Below are 24,554 nucleotides of genomic sequence, written 5' to 3' on the forward strand. Positions count from 1 at the left end.
TGGGTTTTTATCTTGCTCCTTCTCCTGCTGTGTGTTTTTCTGTCTTCTCATTTTGCTTATGTTACTGTGTTTGGGGTCTCCTTTTTGCAGGCTGCAGGTTCGTAGTTCCCATTGTTTTTGGTGTCTGTCCCCAGTGGCTAAGGTTGGTTTAGTGGGTTGTGTAGGCTTCTTGGTGGAGGGGACTACTGCCTGTGTTCTGGTGGATGAGGCTGGATCTTGTCTTTCTGGTGGGCAGGTCCACGTCTGGTGGTGTGTTTTGGGGTGTCTGTGGACTTTTTATGATTTTAGGCCACCTCTCTGCTAATGGGTGGCGTTGTGTTCCTGTCTTGCTAGTTGTTTGGCATAGGGTGTCCAGCACTGTAGCTTGCTGGTCGTTGAGTGAAGCTGGGTGCTGGTGTTGAGATGGAAATCTCTGGAAGATTTTCGCCGTTTGATATTATGTGGAGCTGGAAGGTCTCTTGTGGACCAGTGTCCTGAAGTTGGCTCTCCCACCTCAGAGGCACAGCACTGACTCCTGGCTCCTCAATTTGGGATGATGTGTTGTCTATTCATGTATTCCACAGATGCAGGGTACATCAAGTTGATTGTGGAGCTTTAATCCGCTGCTTCTGAGGCTGCTGGGAGAGGTTTCCCTTTCTCTTCTTTGTTCTCACAGCTCCTGGGTCTCAGCTTTGGATTTGGCCCCGCCTCTGCGTGTAGGTCGCCGGAGGGCGTCTGTTCTTCGCTCAGACGGGACAGGGTTAAAGGAGCAGCCTCTTCGGGGGCTCTGGCTCACTCAGGCCCGGCGGGAGGGAGGGGCACGGAGTGCGGGGCGAGCCTGCAGCGGCAGAGGTCGGCGTGACGTTGCACCAGCCCGAGGCGCGCCGTGCGTTCTCCCAGGGAAGCCGCCCCTGGATCCCGGGACCCCGGCAGTGGCAGGCTGCACAGGCTCCCGGAAGGGCGGTGTGGACAGTGACCTGCGCTCGCACACAGGCTTCTTGGCGGCGGCAGCAGCAGCCCCAGCGTCCCACGCCCGTCTCTGGGCTCCGCGCTTTCAGCCGCGACTTGCACCCGTCTCTGGAGCTCCTTTACGCGGCGCTCTTAATCCCCTCTCCTCGCGCACCAGGAAACCAAGAGGGAAGAAAAAGTCTCCTGCCTCTTCGGCAGCTCCAGAGTTTTCCCGGACTCCCTCCCGGCTAGCTGTGGCACATTAGCCCCCTTCAGGCTGAGTTCTCGCCGCCAGCCCCAGTCCTCTCACTGCGCTCTGACCGAAGCCCGAGCCTCAGCTCCAGCGCCGCCCGCCCCGGCGGGGGAGCAGACAAGCCTCTCGGGCTGGTGAGTGCCGCTCTGCACCGCTCCTCTGTGCGGGAATCTCTCCGCTTTGCCCTACCCAGGTATGTGGGGAGTTTCTTGCCTTTTGGGAGGTCTGGGGTCTTCTGCCAGCGTTCAGTAGGTGTTCTGTAGGAGTTGTTCCACATGTAGCTGTATTTCTGGTGTATCTGCATATAGTTTTATATAGAGAGAGGTTAATGAAACGATGAGTACCAAAATATTGATGATTATCTCAGGACTGTGGGACTCCAGGTGACATTTTCTTTCATGTAGCCTTACTGTGTTGTTGGAACGTTTTACAGTAATCATGTGTTATTTATATAATTAAAATAAAAGCAAAGTTGATTTCATTGTGAAGAAAAGGTCTATGCAACACTAAATACCTGCATTCCAGATTCTTGCCAAAGAATATACACTCAAATTGACTGCCACCAGTGTTTTTTTTTTTAAACATCTTTATTGGAGTATAATTGCTTTACAATTGTGTGTTAGTTTTTGCTTTATAACAAAGTGAATCAGTTATACATATACATATGTCCCCATATCTCTTCCCTCTTGTGTCTCCTTCCCTCCCACCCTCCCTATCCCACGCCTCTAGATAGTCACAAAGCACCAAGCTGATCTCCCTGTGCTATGTGGCTGCTTCCCACTAGCTATCTATTTTATGTTTGGTAGTGTATATATGTCCATGCCACTCTCTCACTTTGTCCCACCTTACCCTTCCCCCTCCCCGTATCCTCAGGTCCATTCTCTAGTAGGTCTGTGACTTTATTCCTGTCTTGCCCCTAGGTTCTTCATGACCAATATTTTTTCTTCTTAGATTCCATATATATGTGTTAGCATACGGTATTTACTTTTCTTACTGACTTACTTCACTCTGTATGACAGACTCTAGGTCCATCTACCTCACTACAAATAACTCAACTTCATTTCTTTTTATGGCTGAGCAATATTCCATTGTATATATGTGCCACATCTTCTTTATCCATTCATCTGTCATTGGACACTTAGGTTGCTTCCATGTCCCGGCTATTGTAAATAGAGCTGCAATGAATATTTTGGTACATGACTCTTTTTGAATTATGGTTTTCTCAGGGTATATGCCCAGTATATACTGGGTCGTATGGATTGCTGGGTCGTATGGTAGTTCTATATTTAGTTTTTTAAGGAACCTCCATACTGTTCTCCATAGTGGCTGTATCAATTTACATTCCCATCAACAGTGCAAGAGGGTTCCCTTTTCTCCACACCCTCTGCAGCATTTATTGTTTCTAGATTTCTTGATGATGGCCATTGTGACTGGTGTGAGGTGATATCTCATTGTAGTTTTGATTTGCATTTCTCTAATGATTAATGATGTTGAGCATTCTTTCATGTGTTTGATGCCAATCTGTATATCTTCTTTGGAGAAACGTCTGTTTAGGTCTTCTGCCCATTTTTGGATTGGGTGTTCATTTTTTTTGATATTGAGCTGCATGAGCTCCTTGTAAATATTGGAGATTAATCCTTTGTCAGTTGCTTCTTTTGCAAATATTTTCTCCCATTCTGAGGGTTGTCTTTTTGTCTTGGTTATGGTTTCCTTTGCTGTGCAACAGCTCTGAAGTCTCATTAGGTCCCATTTGTTTATTTTTGGTTTTATTTCCATTTCTCTAGGAGGTGGATCAAAAAGGATCTTGCTGTGATTTATGTCATAGAGTGTTCTGCCTGTGTTTTCCTCTAAGAGTTTTATAGTGTCTGGCCTCAGATTTAGGTCTTTAATCCATTTTGAGTTTATTTTTGAGTATGGTGTTAGGGAGTGTTCTAATTTCATTCTTTTACATGTAGCTGTCCAGTTTTCCCAGCACCACTTATTGAAGAGGCTGTCTTTTCTCCACTGTATATTCTTGCCTCCTTTATCAAAGATGAGGTGACCATATGTGCGTGCGTTTATCTCTGGGCTTTCTATCGTGTTCCATTGATCTATATTTCTGTTTTTGTGCCAGTACCTTACTGTCTTGATTACTGTAGCTTTGTTGTATAGTCTGAAGTCAAGAAGCCTGATTCCTCCAGCTCCATTTTTCTTTCTCAAGATTGCTTTGGCTATTCGGGATCTTCGTTTTTCCATACAAATTGTGAAATTTTTTGTTCTAGTTCTGTGAAAAATGCCAGTTGTACTTTGATAGGGATTGCACTGAATCCGTAGATTGCTTTGGGTAGTATAGCCTTTTTCACAATGTTGATTCTTCCTATCCAAGAACATGGTATATCTCTCCATCTATTTATATCATCTTTAATTTCTTTCATCAGTGTCTTATAATTTTCCACCTACAGGTCTTTTGTCTCCTTAGGTAGATTTATTCCTAGATATTTTATTCTTTTAGTTGCAATGGTAAATGGGAGTGTTTTCTTAATTTCACTTTCAGATTTTTCATCATTAGTGTATAGGAATGCAAGACATTTCTGTGCATTAATTTTGTATACTGCTACTTTACCAAATTCATTGATTAGCTCTAGTAGTTTTCTGGTAGCATCTTTAGTATTCTCTATGTATAGTATCATGTCATCTGCAAACAGTGACAGCTCTACTTCTTCTTTTCCAATTTGGATTCCTTTGATTTCTTTTTATTCTCTGATTGCTGTGGCTAAAACTTTCAAAGCTATGTTGAATAATAAGTGGTGAGAGTGGGCAAACTTGTCCCTGATCTTAGTGGAAATGGTTTCACTTTTTCACTATTGAGAACGATGTTGGCTGTGGGTTTGTCATATATGGCCTTTATCATGTTGAGGTAAGTTCCCTCTATGCCTACTCTCTGGAGGGTTTTTATCATAAATGGGTGCTGAATTATGTTGAAAGCTTTCTCTGCACCTATTGAGATGATCATATGGTTGTTCTCCTTCAATTTGTTTATATGGTGTATCACGTGGATTGATTTGTGTATACTGAAGAATCCTTGCATTCCTGGGATAAACCCCACTTGATCATGGTGTATGATCCTTTTAATGTGCTGTTGGATTCTGTTTGCTAGTATTTTGTTGAGGATTTTTGCATCTATGTTCATCAGAGATATTGGCTTGTAGTTTTCTTTCTTTGTGACATCTTTGTCTGGTTTTGGTATCAGGCTCATGGTGGCCACGTAAAATGAGTTTAGGAGTGTTTGTCCCTCTGCTATAGTTTGGAAGAGTTTGAGAAGGATAGGTGTTAGCTCTCTCTAAATGCTTGATAGAATTCGCCTGTGAAGCCATCTGGTCCTGGGCTTTTGTTTGTTGGAAGATTTCTAATCACATTTTCAATGTCAGTGCTTGTGATTGGTCTGTTCATATTTTCTGTTTCTTCCTGGTTCAGTCTCGGAAGGTTGTGCATTTCTAAGAATTTGTCCATTTCTTCCAGGTTGTCCATTTTATTGGTATAAAGCTGCTTGTAGTAATCTCTCATGATCCTTCGTATTTCTGCAGTGTCAGTTGTTACTTCTTCTTTTTCATTTCTAATTCTATTGATTTGAATCTGCTCCTGTTTTCTTGATGAGTCTGGCTAACGGTTTATCAATTTTGTTTATCTTCTCAAAGAACTAGCTTCTAGTTTTATAGATGTTTGCTATTGTTTCCTTCATTTCTTTTTCACCTATTTCTTATCTGATCTTTATGTTTTCTTTCCTTCTGCTAACTTTGGACTTTTTTTGTTTTTCTTTCTCTAATTGCTTTAGGTTTAAGGTTAGGTTGTTTATTTGAGATGTTTCTTGTTTCTGAGGTAGGATTTTATTGCCATAAACTTCCCTCTTAGAAATGCTCTTGCTGCAGCCCATAGGGTTTGGGTCGTCATGTTTTCATTGTTATTTGTTTCTAGGTGTTTATTGATTTCCTCTTTGACTTCTTCAGTGACCTCTTGGTTATTTAGTAGCATATTGTTTAACCTCCATGTGTTTGTATTTCTTACAGATTTTTTCATGTAATTGATATCTAGTTTCATAGAGTTGTGGTTGTATAAGATACTTGATATGATTTCAAGTTTCTTAAATTTACCACAGCTTGATTTGTGACCCAAGATATGATTTATCCTGGAGAATGTTCCATGAGCACTTGAGAAGAAAGTGTATTCTGTTGTTTTTGGATGGAATGTCCTATACATATCAATTAAGTCCATCTTGTTTAATGTATCATTTAAAGCTTGTGTTTCCTTATTTATTTTCATTTTGGATGATGTGCCCATTGGTGAGAGTGGGCTGTTAAAGTCCCCTACTATGAATGTGTTACTGTCGATTTCCCCTTTTATTGCTGTTAGTATTTGCCTTATGTATTGAGCTGCTCCTGTGTTGAGTGCATAAATATTTACAATTGTTATATCTTCTTGGATTGATCCCTTAATCATTATATAGTGTCCTTCTTAATCTCTTGTAATAGTCTTTGTTTTAAAGTCTATTTTGTCTGATATCAGAATTGCTACTCCAGGTTTCTTTTGATTTCCTTTGCATGGGATATCTTTTTCCATCCCCTCACTTTCAGTGTGTATGTGTCCCTAGGTCTGAAGTGGGTCTCTTGTAGACAGCATATATATGGTCTTGTTTTTGTATCCATTCAGCCAATCTATGTCTTTTGGTTGGAGCATTTAATCCATTTACATTTAAGGTAATTATTGATATGTATGTTGGTATTACCATTTTCTTAATTATTTTGTGTTTGTTATTGTAGGTCTTTTCCTTCTCTTGTGTTTCCTGCCTAGAGAAGTTCCTTTAGGATTTGTTGTAAAGCTGGTTTGGTGGTGCTGAATTCTCTTAGCTTTTGCTTGTCTGTAAAGGTTTTAATTTTTCTGTCAAATCTGAATGAGATTTGGGTAGAGTAATTTTCATTGTAGCTTTTTCTCCTTCATCACTTTAAATATGTCCTGCCACTCCCTTCTGGCTTGCAGAGTTTCTGCTGAAAGATCAGCCATTAACCTTATGGGGATTCCTTTGTGTGTTATATGCTGTTTTTTCCTTGCTGTTTTTAATATTTGTTCTTTGTATTTAATTTTTGATAGTTTGATTCATATGTGTCTTGGTGTATTTTTCCTTGGATTTATCCTTATGGGACTCTCTGTGCTTCCTGGACTTGATTAACTATTTCCTTTCCCATATTAGGGAAGTTTTCAACTATAATCTCTTCAAATATTTTCTCTGTCCCTTTCTTTCTCTCTTCTTCTTCTTCAGGGACCTCTATAATTCAAATATTCGTGCATTTAATGTTGTCCCAGATTTCTCTGAGACTGTCCTCAATTCTTTTCATTCTTTTTTGTTTATTCTGCTCTCCAGTAGTTATTTCCACTCTTTTATCTTCCAGGTCACTTTTCTGTTCTTCTGCCTCAGTTATTCTGCTATTGATCCCTTCTAGAGAATTCTAAATTTCATTTATTGTGTTGTTCATCACTTTTTCTTTGCTCTTTAGCTGTTCTAGGTCCTTGTTAAACGTTTCTTGTATTTTGTCCATTTTATTTCCAAGATTTTGGATCATCTTTACTATCATTATTCTGAATTTTTATTCAGGTAGAATGCCTGTTTCCTCTTCATTTGTTAGGTCTGGTGGGTTTTTACCTTGCTTCTTCATCTGCTCTGTGTTTTTCTGTCTTCTCATTTTGCTTAACTTAGTGTTTGTGGTCTCCTTTTTGCAGGCTGCAGGTTCGTAGTTCCTGTTGTTTTTGGTGTCTGCCCCCAAATGCTAAAGTTGGTTCAGTATGTTGTGTAGACTTCCTGGTGGAGGGGACTGGTGCCTGTGTTCTGGTGGGTGAGGCTGGATCTTTTCTTTCTGGTGGGCAGGTCCATGTCTGGTGGTGTGTTTTGGGGTGTCTGTGGCCTTATTATGATTTCAGGCAGCCTCTATGCTAATGGATGGGGTTGTGTTCCTGTCTTGCTAGTTGTTTGGCATAGGGTGTCCTGCACTGTTGCTTGTTGGTCATTGAGTGGAGCTGGGTCTTGGCATTGAGATGGAGATCTGTGGGAGATTTTCGCCGTTTGATATTACGTGGAGCTGGGAGGTCTCTTATGGACCAGTGTCGTGAACTTGGCTCTCCCTCCTCAGAGGCACAGCCCTGACACCTCGCTGGAGCACGAAGAGCGTGTCATCCACATGGCACAGAATAAAGGGGAGAAAAAAAAGAAACAAAGAAAGAAGATAAAATAAAATAAAGTAAAATAAAATAAAATAAAGTTATGAAAAACTATTCAAAATAAAAAGAAATTAAAATTAATAAAAAAAAGAAAGAAGAGGGCAACCAAACCAAAACACAAATCCACCAATGATGACAAGTGCTAAAAATTATACTTAAAAAATCAAAACACAACAAAAAACGGACAGACAGAATCGTAGGACAAATGGTAAATGTAAAGCTATACAGACATTACAGACAGAATTATACACATACACACTCAGAAAAAGAGAAAAAGGGGAAAAAAATATATCGTTGCCCTCAAGGCCAACCCCCTCAATTTGGTATGATTCGTTGTCTATTCAGGTATTCCACAGATGCAGGGTACATCAAGTTGATTGTGGAGATTTAATCCGCTGCTCCTGAGGCTGCTTGGAGAGATTCCCCTTTCTCTTCTTTGTTCGCACAGCTCCCAGGTTTCAGCTTTGGGTCTGGCCCCGCCTCTGCGTGTAGGTCATTGGACGGCATCTGTTCTTCGCTCAGACAGGACAGGGTTAAAGGAGCCGCTGATTCGGGGGCTCTGGCTCACTCAGGCCGGGGGGAGGGAGGGGTACCGAGCCTGGGCATGCCTGCGGCGGCAGAGGCTGGCGTGACGTTTAACCAGCCTGAGGCGCGCCGTGCGCTCTTCCGGGGAAGCCGTCCCTGGATTACGGGACCCTGGTAGTGGCGGGCTGTGCCACAGGCTCCCGGGAGGGGGTGTGTGGATAGTGACCTGTGCTCGCACACAGGCTTCTTGGTGGCGGCAGCAGCAGCCTTAGCGTCTCATGCCCGTCTCTGGGGTCCACGCTGATAGCCGCGGCTTGTGCCTGTGTCTGGAGCTCCTTTAAGCGGTGCTCTTAATCCCCTCTCCTCGCGCACCAGGAAACAAAGAGGCAAGAAAAAGTCTCTTGCCTCTTCGGCAGCTCCAGACTTTCCCCGGACTCCCTCCCGGCTAGCTGTGGCGCACTAACCCCTTCAGGCTGTGTTCACGCCACCAACCCCAGTCCTCTCCCTGCGCTCCGACTGAAGCCTGAGCCTCAGCTCTGAGCCCCGCCCGCCCCGGCGGGTGAGCAGACAAGCCTCTCGACACTGGTCCTCTGTGTGGGAATCTCTCCGCTTTGCCCTCCCCAGGTATGTGGGGAGTTTCTTGCCTTTTGGGAGGTCTGAGGTGTTCTGTCAGCGTTCAGTAGGTGTTGTGTAGAAGTTGTTCCACGTGTAGATATATTTCTGATATATTTGTGGGGAGGAAGGTGATCTCCGCGTGTTACTCTTCTGCCATCTTGAAGTTCCTGCCACCAGTGTTTTTTTTTTTTTTTTTTTTTTTTGTGGTATGCGGGCCTCTCACTGTTGTGGCCTCCCCCGTTGCGGAGCACAGGCTCCGGACGCGCAGGCTCCGGACGCGCAGGCTCAGCGGCCATGGCTCACGGGCCCAGCCGCTCCGCGGCATATGGGATCCTCCCCGACCGGGGCACGAACCCGTATCCCCTGCATCGGCAGGCGGACTCTCAACCAGTTGCGCCACCAGGGAGGCCCCACCAGTGTTTTTTAAGTGCTGAATCTAGAGAAACAGCATTTAGACATAATCATTTGAAGGACGTGCAGTTCATTCACCTTTGAGGTCTTGTTTTCAGCCCTGGATTCAGCCCAAGCAGCCCAGAGCTCTGTCCTTGCATTATCTTGCCCTGTTTTCATCTCCCCTGTCCGAATACTTCCACCATTGGCATTTTGACATTGTATTAAATGAAGTAAACACAGAAAATCTACTGAAAATCTCACTCACCCAAAGTCTGCTACATAAGGCACATAAAAAACCTTCTGATATACAAAATTAGAAAAAGTTTTTCTTTCTCATGGAATTAGGTATGCTCAAGAGACTGTGTGAATTTTGACATTTATAGCATTTCCTATTTTGCTCTGCGTGTTCGGAATCTTTTGGTACAGATTTTGAAACTCAACTTTAATCGCTCTTTGCCAGTGTTTTACAACCTTTTCCCCCCCTCATTATTGCCTCCCAAAGGAGCCTTTTAAGGTTTATTTGTTTCTAATCATCTAATTAGGCCCCCTCCCATGAAATTTTAATACCACTGATATACTGTGTATCTGTTTATGTACCAATGTATATCTGTGCTTTATACAGAAAAAGAGTAAGATTTTTTTTTACTCTCCAATAATTTGTTAATGCCCCATTGAGAATGTGTGCTATATAGTAACTAATGGCCTGTGTATCCTTATATTCACATTCCTCTGTCTAAACTTGCTACTTTATTTAATTTTCTCTGGTTCTCTATGTGTATCTATTTGCAGAAACACACACACATATAGTCAAATATAGTCTATCAACCATGAATGCAGGTTGGAGGAAAACATTATAAACCAGAATATTGTAAGCAAATTTTTTCTGTCATCAGTGATTCTTTTAACAATATATCCATGTCCTCTAATATATGTTTGTATTTTACCAAGGTCCTCATAATATATATATATATATATATATATATAAATTTTTTTTGAGTTTCTCTTCTATTCCCCATCTCTAATAGTGTTCATTAGTCTTTTCTGAACCCTTTGATCCTATCTATCTTGAAGGGACACAACCGAAAGTACAAGGAGTCTCACAAATAAAAAGGGATGCCATGTTACAAAACGTATTTCCTGTTTTGATGCAGCCAGACATGCAGTGTACTAAACAGTCTTCAGATTGATGTACACATTCATTTCCAGGCACAAGTGAACTGTGAACCTTGCTGAAATTATTTAAATCCTGTGTTTTTGATGTGGATTGTTGTTGGAGCCATCTCTCTAAAGTACAGTAATAAATGGATTCAAGATACATGGACAGGTCCAGATGACTTTTCAAAGCAAGACAGTATTGCCTTATTCTGGCAAATGAGCCCACAAAAACAAAACAGTTGGGAAGTAATTGTTTTAGAAGAGTTAACATCTTCAAATGTTTGACATAAAAAACATTTTGTCAAAATTGACCTAATTAATAATTTTCAAATTTCAAGAAATATATGTTCTAGTGGAGACCAATGCAACAAGATGAGGAGAGAGATAGTTGAGATAAGTCATGCTTGTGGAGTCAAAAGAAAAACAAAAACAAAAGCAAATTGCACTGGAATGTGTGTGATAGTGGCTTTCTTTCCTAACTGGTTACAGAAGAAAACTTGAATAATTTACATACAGCCACATAACTTCATGCAGGCATGTAAAGTGCTTCTGAGAATAAATGAGGGGAAACTGGAGAGGAAAATTTTAGGAGAGAGAAGCAATTGTTCATATTTGTAAGGACTGCAATGCTAATGCATGTCAGAATCATTTAGGTGATGGTTTAGGCTAAAAGTAAAAAAAAAAAAAAAAAGGAAATCATTCATTTATTTAATTTAGCAATTATTTACTGAGCCTCTGCTAGGGGCCAAGCACTTCTCTAGGTACATGAGTTTTTCATACAAAGATTCCTGCTGTTAGAGGGGTTGTATTCTAGTAGTGGAAGATGCAGACTATAAATAATACATGCAATAAAGAAACTAAATCATAGAGCATGTTAGGTTATAAGTTCTATGGACAAAAAGGAAATGTAGAATGGGGTGAGGGGCATCATTACCTCTCATGCAACGGGGTGGGGGCCTTTTACTGTTTTCAGTAGAGTCGTTGGTAGTAATAGTGGTAGTAGGAGTCCGCAAACCGTACTGTTAAGGGAACATTTGAGCAAAGACTAAAAGGAGATGCATTAAGAAACTGTGCAGATATTTGGAAAAGTTGGATTTCAGGTAGAAGAAAAACCAGTACAAAAACTCCTAAGGTACAGATGTGTTCAAAGCACAGCCAGGAAGACGTCTGGCAGAGGCCGAGGGAAGCCTGAGGAAAGAAGTTGAGAGGTTACCTGGGGCCAGATCATGGCAGATCCCATGAGCCGGTGAAGGGATATTGGGCTTTTAATATGGCTGAGAAAAGGACTTTTGGGGAGCTTTAAGCAAGGAGTGTTATAGTCTCTCTGGCTTCCATGTGTTAAGAATAAATCATGAGCGGGCTTAAATGTTGAGGAAATACATTATTTCGCTGTATTTGTTTCCTAGGGCTGCCCTAAGAAATGACCACCCCCTAGGTGGCTTGAAACAACAGAATTTGTTCTCTCCACAGTGCTGGAGGTCAGGATCCTGAAATAAAGTGTCACAGGGCTGGTTCCCACTAGAGCATTTAAGGGAGAATCAGTTCCACGTCCCTCCTAAATTCTTGCTGCAGGCAGTCTTTGGCATTCCTTGGCTTATAGAAGTATCGCTCCAATCTCTGCCTTCATTTTCACACGCCTTCTTGCTGTATCTTCTCATGGACTTCCTCTCTCTGCATTTCAAATCTCCCTCTCCTTTCTCTTATAAGGACACTAGTAATTGGATTTAGGACCCACCCTAGATCCAGAATGGTCTCATCTCAAGAGCCTTCACTTCATTACATCTGCAAGGATCCTATTTCCAAATACGGTCACACTCATAAGTACTAGAGGTTAGGACTTAGATACATCTTTTGGGGGCATTCAGCTTAACCCACCATATTGATATTTTGTCCAGAAGAAGGGTGACTCCAGGTTTGTGTGGATGCTAATTGTGTCACGTAGGACTCAGATTCTTTCCATTTTTTTCCTCACTGCCCCGCTGGGTGTGCTGGTTTTGTCTTCTTCAGTCCATCTCCGTAGCTTCAAGGTGGCTGCAGCTGTTGTGGGTGTCAGAAGAGCTACATCAACATCTGTAAGAAAGTAAGACAGCCCCTTCTTTGCTCCGTGAGGGCAGGGGTGTGCCTCTTTGATTTACTGCAGTCCCCAGCACCCAGAGGAGTGGATGGAACATTATAGTGTCAGTAAATATGGGTTGAATGAATTATTTGTTGTGGACTTCATCACATGTTCGTGCCTTCACCAAAGCAACATTTATGGGAACAGGTGCGGGGGCTTTGAACAATCGGCGTTCCTAAGGCCAAAGATGGCTTAGCATGAGAGGGGCAAAAACCTTGCTGTTGGGCCCCCAAATTATTCTAGTTAGAAAAGAGAAAAGGGCAGTGGAAATGGTTATTGGAGAAGCGATTTCAGTGTTTTAGAAAAGAGTGTGTCAGGTAAGTCCTGGTATATGCTGAATTGAATTGTTTCAGGTCTCTGTCATATAAGAGTCAACGGTATTTAAGAAGTTTTAAGTCCTACAGACTCATGAAATTTCTCAAAGGCTTTCAGTGTCTCCCTATTATCTAGACTTAAGCCTGGGTGTGAGTATTATCTTGCTTCTTATGACATTTTTGTGTAAAACGTTCTGTTATGCCATTAGCTTATACTGTATCTTTCTACACAAACCATTTGCATAATGGAATAATGTATTAATTTTATAAAGTAGTAATAACTTATTAAATGATTTGGTATAGACAGGCCGATTCTGTCAAAACCATGGGATCAGCTTTCATGAACAGTCAAAAACTGACACCACAGTGTTTTTTGTTTTATTTATTTATTTTTTTGGTCTGAAATATTTTAGGAAAGAAATAAATCCCCTGAAGTTTTTCTAGGTTTTCTCTTAGCAAATATTACATGATATATTAATGTCATGAAATGAGAGCATTCATTTTCTAAATTAGTACCTTTCGAGTCCATCCTTTTTTCTTCAGTATTCATGTCAAGATAAATTAATTACAAAACAGCTGCTGTAAAAAATATCTCTCAATATGTGTATGCATGCCCATATATGAATCAAATTGCATTTATTTTACATTGTGTATTATTTGCTTAGACAGATTTATTTAGACACTTGAAGACTTAACAACAACAAAAATGAAAACTAACTGTTGTCTCCACTGTATCCAAGGGCTGCAGAGGGAAATGGGGTGTACAATAATACCTCTAGTGGTTAGCAGGTCACCCTTTCAGGATTACTGATTGTTCCACTAAGTGGGCAATTAAAAATGAAAACCGAAGAGCTGAATATCCTGATGTAAACAGATGCTTATTTGAAACTTTACAAAGACATTAAAACACCTTCTGTTCTTCAGCGTTTCCTTGAAGGTGAAATGGGATTCTGTAACTTGCTACATTCAGCTCACCAGAATTTACAAATAATCACTACCCCCAGAGAGAAAAGGAACAGGGGCAGGAGGAAATGTGAGAAATGTGTTCAAATCCAAACTGTGGGGCCTCATGGCTTGCATCCCAGACTTTTTAAGAGATTGGCTTGTTGTTTTGTTGCAACTGTCACAAAGAATTGATGTTGAAATTGCACAGTCCCTAAAGGATTAAAAATATTGAGTCTCTAAATTAAACAATAGAGTGGAGCTGTTGACTAATACATTTAGAACAGGAAATGGTAACCATAGGAGAGATATATTGAACGTACCTGGGGAAGCAGTTGAGAGGGCCAAACAGAATCAGCTAAATTTCTAAAAAGATTATATGTACCTGGAATTAACCCACACTGTTTTATAAAGGACAGATGCTTCAAAAGAATCTATGACAAGCTGGGGAAAACAGCAGATTTAAAAAAGAGTTTCCATCCTGTTCTATATGACAGATCTTCAGAACCAGCTGTTGTGGGATGCCACTATTAGGTGGGTGTATAGCTCAGTGTCAGGACACATCCAGGGAGCATTTCTTCCTGACAGTGACCATGGCTATGGAAGCATCTTGCTGAGAAATGCTGCTAGTTATTAGTTACACTGCTCTTGTCTCACCTGAATAGCTAAATCTTTTAGTACGGATATTTTTTTGGAAGCACTGGTGAAATTGTTTGCATGACAGTGAGTCACCTGGTTGGAACACGTTTTTACTGAACAGCTGCCATATGGAAAGCTCCTTGGTAAATGCTAGTGGAGGAATGAAGAAATAGACCAACGTTCCTCAAACACGTCCTGAGTTCTTACTGTGAGCAAGGCTCCATGCTAGATGCTGGGAGGAAGGGGTGGGATGGAATTAGGAAAAAGACGTGGTCTTTGGCCTCAAGGAACATCCAGTTTAGAAGCTAAGATAGCTAGCAGAGTTTTTGTCTTTAGGAAATAGTTTTGAGCATCTACTGTGTGTACCAAGGCGTTTATGATCTGGCAGTATGGTTTCTAGTTATGGTCAAAGGGATGACTAGAAGGTACAGGGAAGATATTAAAGGGTAGGGCAGCAATTCAGTGGGTTATGGAAGAAGGGAAGGATTTCAACAGGTGGAAGTGAGTGACAAGTATTTCAGGCAGCAGGAAAAGTATGAGAGGTGATATGGAGATGCTGATGGTAGGGGTTAAGTTCAGACAACCAAGCAATGGATTTTGACTGAAGATTGAGGAATGTGGGAGGGAATACAAATAACAGGAAAACATGGGGGTCAGATCCTAAGTACTTTGAACTGAATTCTGGTAAAAATAAAATATTAAAAGATATCGAAGAGGGAAGCTATGATCATAGGTGGAGTTTTGAAATACTAATCTGATTGCTATGTGTAAAGTTGATTAAAAGGGAGTATATTTTAGAAGCAGGAGATACGTTTTAGTAAGTCATTGGTTCATGTAGGAGCCAAGGAAGGGCCCTTGGCGGTGCTTATGAAAACAGAAACAAAAAGTTGGATGGCAGAGATTTGTACAAGTAATAATCAACAAAGAAGGGCTGACTGCTAAATTATTTGATACTCACTGTAAGTGCAATAACATTTCAGGAAGTGAAGAAATCAATAAGACTGCTACTAATTTTTTTTTTTTTTCCCACTGACCTACACTTACATATCTTAAAGCTAGAGCTTGTCAATGTAACATTAATGTATGGTAGTATGTATTCTCCATTGACCCAGCCCTGGTACTCTCCGTTTAGTTCCTTATGTTCACAGTTGGTGTATCCTCTGTATCAGTTTTTTTTTTTTTAGATGGCTGGGATCCCCATGGGTCTTAGCAGTGTGTCATGGGGGCACTGAGGCCAGTGTTGCCAGGCAAGAAAAGAGTGAAGAGCTGTCAGGTTCTGGGCATTTCTTCCACTGGACAGCTAATGGGAGCACTAGGGTCTAACAATGCAAAGATCCTTTCACATAAAGAGCAGTTGGCTGGCACAGTTCTTGATTTATAGCCCATATACAGTTTTGGATCAGAAGAAGTCAGCTGGTGAGATCTGTATCCACCAGGAACACTTCAGGTCCTGGCCCTCTCCCAGACCACCTTCTTGACTGGGGCCTCTGAAATTCACAGCCCCCTACATCCTTCTCCCATGCCCCCAGCCTCACCACCTTTCCTGCTTCCACAGCCTATATTCCTGGGATCAAAAGCCCAGTTCTCTATCTCACTCATAATTGCCCCTCCTAGCACAAGAAGAGGTGTCTCAGCTGTCCACTGGAAGCCACATCTTTAGTAATAAGAAAAATAGTTCCCTTCAAGGATGGAGTTTTTAAAACCTAATAGCTTTTATTCTGGCCTGGTGGGGGTAGTTCATCCTCTGCACCAGAATATATTGAATAACTCTAACGCAACAAATGAAAAAGCAAACCACTTTGAGTTTCATGTTAAAGCAGATTCCACCCCCTCATCCCACGACATTCGTGTGACTTTTTTCAAGGAGACCTACACATTATAGAATGTTTTCATACATGCTATCTCATGTGATACTTGTCACAACCCTAGAGGTCATCGTTCCTTTCTGCCAATTGGAAATCCGAGGGCCAACATGCTGGATATCACGTGACTGAAAGTGACAAAGTTGTCATGAGAATTTAAGGCTGATTCTCCAGCTCTCCTTGTTTAATATGTTGGCTGTTGATCAAAGCACTGAAAAAATGTATATATGCTGTAGCTTACCTCTAACTTTTATTCTATTATTAGAATAATAATTATGGTCTATTTCCCTATTGACCAATAAAAGGAACTGGTAAAATTTCAGAGGAAAGTCTCTTTGAAGGAATTGGTCACTGTATGATTTCCCTCTGGTTTCTTTTGTTTCTTATTTTGGTTGTTTTTAAGTGAATTATTTTTTAAATTGAGGTACAGTTAATTTACAATGTTGTGTTAGTTTTAAGTGTTACAGCAAAGTGATTCAGATACATATATTCTTTTTCAGATTCTTTTCCCTTATAGGTTATTGCAAGATATTGAGTATAGTTCCCTCTGCTATATAGTAGGTCTTTGTTGTTTACCTATTTTATACATAGTAGTGTGTATATGTTAATCCCAAACTCCTAATTTATCCCTGCCCCTCTTCCCTCGCTATCCCCTTTGGTAAAAATAAGTTTGTTTTCTATGTCTGTGAATCTATTTCTATTTTGTAAATAAGTTCATTTGTATCATTTTTTTAGATTCCACATATAAGCAATATCATATGATGTTTGTCTTTTTCTGCTGTCTGACTTACTTCACTTAATATGATAATCTCTAGGTCCATCTGTGTCGCTGCAAATGGCATTATTTCATTCTTTTTTATGGTTAAGTAATATTCCATTGTGTGTATGTATGTATGTATCAAGATATATATATATATATATACACACACACACATTTGTCTTCTTTATCCATTCATCTGTCAATGGACATTTAGGTTACTTGTGTATCTTGGCTATTCTAGATTTCCCTCTGTTTTTGATTCAACATTCACTTAAGCCATTTATTGTGTATTCATAGTATTGCAAATACTCTTCTTCGTTCTAGGGATACAATGATGAAAAAGTCATGATGGAATTTAATATACAAAGAGGGCAACATCAATAACTACACTGCAGCATAAGTGTTTAATAGCAGCTATTAGGATAATGTTGGGTATTAAGCCCCCTTTTTATGCTTTTTTTTACACCTCTCACAAAGATTTGGTCCACCTGGGTACTTTCTGTCTCTCTAGTCTACCTCTCTCAAAATGATGGTTTTCATTATTTGACTTATTCCACCATTTTTGCAAGATGGCGGTTGCCCCAGTCTTCACACCTTTACACAAGTACATCTAAAGGAAACAGGGAGAATTTCCTTCCCAGACCGCTTGCAGACTTCTCCTGATGTACTTATTTGGCATTTTGTCTGTGCTCTGGTTGCAAGAGAAGCAAATAACTTGCTTTATCAGCCCTTATAGTGGAAGCAGGCTCTGCCAGCTAGAAAGAAGAGGGTGCCGTGAGGAAGAAAGGCTACTGAGTGAATAACCAGGAGTCTGCCACAGTAAATCACTATAAAATTATGATACTTAATTTTGAATGCATTAATATGATCATTTCTCAATGATGGTGAGGTCTCGATATTAGGTAGTAGAAATTGGAAAGGTATACATTATTTATAATACTCAGTTACCACGATGGTAGCTGAGGATAATAAATAAGATCTCTATTCTCCAAATAATGAGTTGCCTCTAATTCTCAGATCATGGACCGTTCACATTTACCATTGTCATCATTGTGATCCTCATCATTACTTGTAAGTCATTCTCATCAAACAGCATTCATTTAGTCCTCTGCTTATACAAGATGCTGCATTATCTTTCTTTTTCTCTCAAAAATGTGGGAAATAATGCTTTTGGAGAAACTGGGGTATTGGGAGGATAAATGAGCTTTTGCAGGTGTATTCCGTTGTATGTAATAGATGGAATCCTGAAAAGTGGAGTCTACATTGAATTTTTTGTAACTTGAATCAATTTTAAATGCAGTAGGGGAGGTTGGTATTTAAAGGCATATTGTAGTGAATCTGTGTTGCCAGGACTCCATTTAAAATGCAGATAATAGGTCCCAAGTTCAACAGTTTTCTAAACTTGTATTTTTTTCCATGTTGGGCTGTTCTTAACTTGGTTATGTGCTTTATACTTTTTCAGGGAAAAGTCATTAGAATCCAAGATTGTCTTTATTCCTGTGCATATAATAATATCTAGTTATTTTGATTGCTCTCTTAGAATTATCATTATTTTTATTATTGTTCACGCTTTTGGAAAAGTTTTATTTTGGATTAGCCATTTTGGAAGGTTCAAGGAGTAAAATCTCAAAAAATGGAAAAAGCTGAGGAATCGCATATATAGTGGTTTATCGAAAATCTAGTTCAACGAATGGTTCGTGCTTAGCGCGCGAGCACGTGGAACCTCGGGAGGAGATAAAGCAGCTGGAGGTGAGGGCAGTAGTACTTCCGGCTTGATCCCTTCCTGGCTTCTCCTTCTTTGGGGAGGAGATGCTCATGTCAGCTCCTCGTGCAGGCTTTGGAATCAGACCACCTGATTCAAATCCTGGCTCTGCCCACCATGAGAGGTAGGCAAACTCGGTAACTACTATCCTGTCTGCATCCTAGTCTTCTTATCAGGTTGTAAATGGTGGGTAATACACAACACACTAGGTCAACATATTGTGGAGGTGGGATGAGTTAGTACCTGAAAAGCACTTGGAACAGTCCCTACCTGAAGCAGGCACTCAGGAAAATTGGCTCTTAACATTATCCTCTACAGAGTATTCACAAAGTACTGTGACATGGAAGGGCATCTTTTGAAATGTACCCATTAATCCCAAACCTTCATTTTACCAGTCAGTGAGCAGAGACCCCGAGGGGTGAACTGGTTTTCCTAATGTCAGGAAGGGAGGTGGTGGCAGGAAGGATGCTTAGCTTCAGGCTGTGGAGGCCTCTTTGGTTTTTCCCACTGGGGCTTGACTTAACTCTAGAGGTTATCAGCACTTTATTACAGGAACAAAAAGGCAATACGTGTCCAAGATCCATTTAGGGCAGAGTTTCTCAAACTGGGCACCACTGACATTTTGGGCCAGATAATCCTTTTTTGGTAGAGGCTGTCGTGTTCACTTTCAGATGTTTAGCAGCATCCCTATGTGCCAGTAGCACAAAAATGTCTTCAGACGTTGCAGAATGTCCTTTGGGGGACAAAATTACATGTATTTGAGAACTGCTTTGTTAATGCAGGAGATCCTGCCGGGAGCACTCATGAAGAGGGATATAGCCCCACAAGATGCTGAGACCACACACCGTGGCCCCCAAGGAACTTTGCCAAGGCGGAGATCTCATTCCTGTTGCGTGCGCATGCAACAGCCTGCCTCAAAGTCTCAGAAATAGAAGGGCCACTCTGTACTTAGTGTGTGAACAACGTGTTTATAAAATAACCACTCATCAGAATAATGCAGAGCGCCTCAAAATGGGTTTGCATTTCAGACTCTTAATAAATAAAAGTGATACAAGATTACTTGTCTGAAGCCCGCTGTTACAGACCATGCGAATGAAAACCTCTGGACCTTAGGAATCAAGCAAAATGGGATTTTTCTTCAAGTGTGTGCTGGTGGCACATTACTCAGCCAGCCCTGGGAGCTCTCAGAGCCCAGCCCTTGTTTAATGTGAGCCTCCACACTCCACTTATATCTTCTCTCTGCTTCCGTCACATGTAGGAACCTCTTGGTTAAAATCCATTTTATACTAAAAAGAACATCTGTGAAGAACACAAACTCAATTTATGGAATATAACTATTAAAAAAAAGTGATGGATTATTTTCCATCAAATATGCTATTGCTTATATACTCCCATGTATGCTACAAACTTGACATTTTTTAACACTATAATTTTTATTAATACTATAATTTTACCTTACAAAGCGTCTTCATGTGTATTACAGTCTTTAACCCTAACAGCAGTATTTAAGGGAAAATCAATTCAAAGAGAATGAGTAATTATTTGAGATAACCCCATCAGTAACAAACAGACCATTTCTCCAACTAGGTCCTCTAAAGCAAAATCCATGTCCTTTCCACGTTATATTTTCTTTGAAATAAAGCTCGTGTGATATTTTTTCAACAATATCGCCATTGTTTATAACTTTGGGAACTACCTTTGGAGATTGCTTTCAGAGCCTGTGGAAACCTAGAAGCTACATCTAGGGAATGAGAACTATGCCTATCTCCCTAAATCATTTATTCATCTACTTGGGAGAGTCAAGGTCAACTTTAGGTATAGTCTAGCTTCAATATCTCAGAAGTAATTTAGGATAGATTTACCAACTCAGGTGTTTTTGATCAACCAGTAAACCACTCTTTATTAAGTCCCCACTTTGGAATTTGTATAAAAGATTATGTATTTATAATTATGGAATCAGAAAAATTTAGAACTGAAATGAGCTCCAGAGATTATTATTTAAGTCAGCGATTCCCAAACATTGGTCAGTGGTCCAATACTAGGCTTCCTCCCTAAAATTTGAAGCTTTATAAAAGTGTAGATGCCCAAATGTCACCCCATGGAGATTATGATTCTGTACACATGGACTAGAGCCATGAATCTTCATTTTTTTTGAAAGTGTCACAGCCAATCTAGAGCATGATCAGATAACATGTTGTACACTTTTATTTTTTATTTTACCTTACTTTATTTAAAGTATTAGTTTAAATTCTTGTTCTTTTTTTTTTAATGTTTGCTTTTTTAAATTAATTAATTTATTTTTGCTGTGTTGATTCTTTGTTTCTGCATGAGGGCTTTCTCCAGTTGTGGCAAGCGGGGGCCACTCTTCATTGCGGTGCGCGGGCCTCTCACTATCGTGGCCTCTCTTGTTGCGGAGGACAGGCTCCAGACGCGCAGGCTCAGTAGTTGTGGCTCACGGGCCTAGTTGCTTCACGGCACGTGGGATCTTCCCAGACCAGGGCTCGAACCCGTGTCCCCTGAATTAGCAGGCAGATTCCCAACCACTGTGCCACCAGGGAAGCCCCGAGTCTTCATTTTTAACAAACATCTCAGATGGCTCTGATGGCACTGATGTGGTCAGCTCCCTCATTTTATAAATAACCCTGCCCAGGGTCAGAAGTGGGCTCAACCCCAGATGTCTAGACTCCCAGGCTGGCTCTCCTTCTTCTACCTCAGACTGTATTTCCTTTAAGGAAATCATTCACCAGTCAGTGTGGCTTTGTGCTATCTGGTTGGCTTTGTGTGTCTGCAACTCTCCAGCCACAAGAGTTGAAATCAATGCACAAAAACTTGAAGGTCTGGTCTGCCCCCAACTCAGAACAATTCTTTCATAAGGAAGAGAAAATATGAAGAGCTCCAGGACAGAAGCTCTGCACGTAGTTAGTCCAACTCCTAATGCATTCTACATTTCCCATTTGGTTCTACAGTCTACGTTTCACGAATTGGTTAAACCAATTTGATCTGTCAAACTCTAAAAACCATTTGATGGTTATCACAATATCATTGTGGGTTTTCCTCTATGTCTCCTCATATTTCTAAAGTTTTTATTTTACATAGCTTGATACAATGTTAAAGTCTCATGGCTATAAGCATTAGAAAATCATTCAAGAGAGCACATAACTGTATGCTGTGTATGTGTGTCTGATTCTGAAGTGTTCATGATGTAGCAGTGTCTTTGTCTTCCTCCATTGTAAACTCCTTGATTGCCAGCAGGAACTTGGTGATGCATTCAATCTCGTGTCCTGTGTACCATTTCACAGTATTCCTTATACACAGTAAAAGCTCATATTATATTTTTGAATGAGGGTGCCATGTTAGAAAGTATGTCTCAGCTCCTGTTCAGCCGCTATGTCCTGAGTTATTAGCAGTGCAGACCTGCTGGCAGAGCCAGGGGTGGAGCAGTCTCTCAGCCAAGTGGCTTTCCCCGTGGGGGAGCTGGCAAGGCTGCACTAACATGGCTCTTTGAAATGAATTTCACCTCTTGGAATTCCGTGCACTTTTAAAATGATAATGAATATGGCCTTTAACACTAATGTTGTTTATTTCTAATTTTTCTCCATCTGGCAGGGAAATGCCATATTGTCCTGGAAAATGCTAGAGACTTGAAAAGTTGGGTCTCTGTTTTTCTAACAGCACCCTCAGTAGCTCTCATCACCGTGAAATATTTAAGTATCAACAACAAACAAACAAACACACTGCTGCTGACCTTTTAGGAGAAGGATGGAGCTTCTACCATAAAATATGCAGCGTTTGGGAGTCCCTGGTGGCGCAGTGGTTGAGAGTCCGCCTGCCGATGCAGGGGACACGGGTTCGTGCCCCGGTCCGGGAAGATCCCACATGCCGCGGAGCGGCTGGGCCCGTGAGCCATGACCGCTGAGCCTGCGCGTCCGGAGCCTGTGCTCCACAGCGGGAGAGGCCACGGCAGTGAGAGGCCTGTGTACCACCAAAAAAATAATAATAATAAATAAATAATGCAGTGTTTCTTTCACCTGTGCCTTTGCAGATGCTAGTCCTCCTGCCTGGAACATTCTGCCCCTTTCCTGCCACCTGCAGTCTACTATTAAGCCCCTTATGTTCACACACACACACACACACATTTTTTTCCTTATTCATTGTGATGCATTATTTAGAGGCCACCTAACTCTTCCTTTCTTAGGGTAGCATGCCCTGCCCTTCTGGAGTCCACTTACAATGTCCCTCTTCGGTGCCTCCTCCACACACGGTACTACCCATCAGACAGTGTTTATCACATTGAATTGCACTTGTCTATTTGTACTTTTGCTTCACCCTAAAGACTCTAAGCTCTGTAAGGGCCCATCTCATGTTTAAGCTGTTCAGTATCATACCCCCAAATATCACACGCACCCAAGCTAAGATTATTTTTTCCTAAGATAGTTATCTCTTACTCTGTATTTGAAGAGATTAAGGGACATTTTCTCTATTACTTGATTGTAAATAATGAGGCACTTTTCAGAAAAAAAACTAGGTCTGAGCTGATCTCAATCAATGACAGTTTTGTATGTTTCAACAGGTCACTGACATAAGTAGTTTTTTTTTAAGGTTTAAAAAAAATAGCACCAGAATTAGTAATTATTCCTGAGGCTGTGACCCCAAGATTGTAAGTATTTGAGGTAATCATAAAAAAGCCTTTTAACAATCATTTTACTGAAAGCAATACCAAAAGCAGTTATGTTTTGAAGACACCATTTCTACAGTTATAGAGTGAATAGAAAAATGAAATTGCTCCAGTGCTATGGTAATGGCCACTTGTGGGCCCGTCTATAGATTCAAATGGCTGCATCTCGACTTAATAGGATGAGAACAATGATGTGCTCTGAAAAACGGTGGTAAACATGAGTGAGAATTGACTCCCGTGAATCAGATACACAGACACTGATGTTAAGAATGCATGTGAAGAGTATAAGCACAATTGCTACAGTGTGAGAGTGGAAAAGCTTATTTCTAAGTGAATGTGTCATTTATCCTTTGTGTCATTTAAAATATGCTTGTGTGTCCAGAATAACAGACTATATAGGTAGAATTTAACTATTTTATTGACATCCCTAAAAGTTGCTTTTATACTCACGTTAGCCAAAATAAGTCGTAGGGGTTTTGTTATTGTAAATAGGGAAGATGACTTTATGGAAATACCATATATTTGGAGAACACATGCAGGTTTGTTGTTTGTTGATTCAGTGAGCACTATATTGACCGATACAGGAAATAGGACTGTAATCTTTGCCATCCAAATATGGTGGCCAAATATAGACTAACTCACAATCTCTCATATTCCCCAGAAAACCCAAACCACGTGGTAGTCAGAGCCATAGCCATTGCTTTTTGCCTCATCCTGTGCCTGTCACATCCCTGTCCCCATCACCTGGGCACATGGGAAAAAGGACATTTTCCCATGTTACTCATGAATTCATTGGTTGCAAGAAGACCCAAGCCAAGCTGAATAAAAGGATGTGATAAACTCAAGTCACTTGAAAGTTTGGGCCTATGACCACTTTCTGCCTCAACTTTGTTGGGGCTCTTGCATGTGTTACCAGGACTCTGCTTTTCCCTCTCTCTCAGTTCTGTTCTCCCTCCATCCTCAGCCAGACCCCCCCTCGCATTGAAGGAAAGAGCAGCAGCCCCCAGGCCTGCAGTCCTCTCAGCTCAAGTCCAATGGGAACACACAGGTCTGCTCTGCCCAGTGTTCCAGCACAGTTTCTGTGCATCTCCTCTGTTCTGGCCACATTGCTCAGGCATCCCCATGGCTAGGAACATACCCACAGAGCATCCTGAAATGAGGACAAGGAAGGTTTTGCTCTTCAGAGAGAGATGGAGGTCCAGCTGTCCAAAGAAGGGTAAGTGGATGCATGCAGCAAAAGCAACAGATGCCCACTCCTTTTTTCTATGTTCCTGATTTTAATGGTGGTCCATGTTAACTGTGTATCGTTCCGAACAATGAGAAGGAAAAGAAAAGTACCACTCACAGCCTCCTCTCTCAGGGAGCTCTATAAA

Source organism: Mesoplodon densirostris, chromosome 15 (assembly GCF_025265405.1).
Source record: "Mesoplodon densirostris isolate mMesDen1 chromosome 15, mMesDen1 primary haplotype, whole genome shotgun sequence".
Lineage (NCBI taxonomy): Eukaryota > Metazoa > Chordata > Mammalia > Artiodactyla > Ziphiidae > Mesoplodon > Mesoplodon densirostris.